We start from the raw sequence: 2,215 nt of genomic DNA, 5'->3' as shown, positions 1-2,215 counted from the left end.
CCCTAAAAGCCCACATTACTGATAAAACAACAGCGGCAGCTGTAAAGTGATTTGGGAACACAAAGTGCCTGAAAGTACCATATGCATTTAATCAAAATAAGCCTCAGAAACAAGAAATAATATCCCAAAACATTTCACTGGCTTAAGGGATTTTTAATGAGAGAAAACATCCTAGTCTGATTAAACCTATGAATAAACCATATATTAGACAAAAATTCTTGTTCACGTTAAGCACCTCCCCTCGATTAGCAATAATCACGCCTCGGATAAACCTCATTGGCCACGATACTTCCACTGCACAAAGCTGCCTCCCCTCGAATACTCTTCACTGCTATCAGAGCTTGGAATCAACCTAGAAAAGGATAAAAGCCCCCACTGGCTCACCATACCTTTAAGCCTGAGGACTTTTGGCAAAAGATTCCCAGAAAATTGCTCAGCTGATCCAGAGATTAACCCATTTGTAAATGCATCCAGTAGTCACTGAGCATGCTGGGGTTTTATTCATTTAATGAATGAATACTGGTCTAATGCCAATCTGTAGGTGGTTAAAAATAAAGGACCCCATTTAATCCTACTCCAGACCTTTCGTTTTGCTTCTCAATACAGGACTGCTGTGGATATGTCAATGCTACTTCCAGAATTACAGATTCCTACAGAATGATTCAAGGATACTAATGTTGAGGCAGCTCTTTCTGCCCACTGGTCCCATCCCCATGCTATAATAAAACCACAACAAACAAACAAACAACGATACTGATGCTAACAGCAGGAGGACAAAGAACTCCATGCACTTTGCTCAGACACTATTCATTCAAACTCTTATGTGTAGGGATGCCTGGGTGGCTCAGTTGGTTAAGCGTCTGCCTTCCGCTTGGGTCATGATCCCAGCGTCCTGGAATTGAGCCCCACATCCGGCTCCCTGCTTAGCAGGGAGCCCGCTTCTCCCTCGACCTGCAGCTCCCCCCGCTTGTGCTCTCTTTCTGACAAATAAATAAATATTAAAAAAAAAAGAATTCTTACGTGTAAAAAACAAACAAAAAAGCAAATGATGCATTCTACATGCATGATCGACAGTGGTCAAAAACATGGCTCTATGCAAGACAAAAAAAAAGTAAGAAAGAAAAAGAAATAAGCTAACATTAAATTGCAATAATTCAAAGACCATAAGACTGGAAGAGCCATTAGAAGCCATAAAAATATAATAAGATTCCAGACTATGAATTCTATCCAATTTATATTTTCAATGATTAGCAAGTTACCTGCCACATAATAGGAGGCTGAACAAATAAATAAATGAGTTGATGTTCTCTGCTATGATAGAGAGCTCTAATATCTAGTCTCTGCTTCTTCTATAATAATAGACTACCAAATTTTCAGCTGGGTACAGGACTGCCCAGAATCAAAACTACATTTCCCAGTCTCCATTGCAGCTAGATGCACATATAATTAAGTTCTAACCAATGAGATAAAAGTAGACGTGGAATGCTCTATTTTCTTTGCTTCTTCCTTCCTGCTGCATGGAATGCAAGGATAAAGGCTAGAGTTCCAACAATCATCTTGTAGACCAAGAGGTGACCCTGGGAATTAAACTAACCCAGGTGGAGCCACACAAGACGGATGTGGCCTGAATTTCTGACCCAGGGAGTTTCAGAACATTCCAGTACTGATAACCCTTCACATTCTCAAATGTGAAATAAACTTGTATCTTCCTTCAGTCACTGATATTTGGGGGTTTCCTTTATTTGCAGCTGAACCAAGTCTTAAATAATACACATGCTTTACTTAATCATTTCCCTACTGCCTGTTTAGCTAGTTTTCCATTTTTAGCCTCTTCAAATAGTGCCACCACCACGAAAGGGGCCAAAAAACTTTTCCTGTAAAGAGACAGACAATAAATATTTTAGGGTTTGCAGGGCACATATGGTGTCTCACATATTCGTCTTCCTCCTTTTTTTTTTTTAAACATCTCCTTAAGAATGTAAAAGCCATTCCTCGCTCATAGGCTATACAAAAACAAACTCCACAGCCCAGATTTGACCTGCGGGCTGCAGTTCGCGGACCCGTGTTTTAAGGCAATCACTCCAGACTTTTTTCCAGCCTCAGAACTCACTATACGGACAAAATTTTATTGGTGTGCGAACATGTAAAAGAGAGTAAGAGTTGGCCTGGTTGGGTTGGGCTGTTTCCTTTTCTCCTCTTTATTCTCATCTCTGAC

The 2,215-nt window shown here is 40.3% G+C and overlaps 1 pseudogene; it reads right to left on the bottom strand.

The window, feature by feature from the left end:
- Positions 1–240: 240 nt before the first annotated feature.
- Positions 241–306, bottom strand: LOC123860571 (U4 spliceosomal RNA; annotated as a pseudogene).
- Positions 307–2,215: the final 1,909 nt, after the last annotated feature.

The sequence above is a fragment of the Mirounga angustirostris genome, unplaced genomic scaffold (assembly GCF_029215605.1).
Source record: "Mirounga angustirostris isolate CCGP_5_RB_7025 unplaced genomic scaffold, mMirAng1.0.hap1 SCAF_4, whole genome shotgun sequence".
Taxonomy (NCBI): domain Eukaryota; kingdom Metazoa; phylum Chordata; class Mammalia; order Carnivora; family Phocidae; genus Mirounga; species Mirounga angustirostris.
This window is presented reverse-complemented; position numbering and strand designations above follow the sequence as displayed.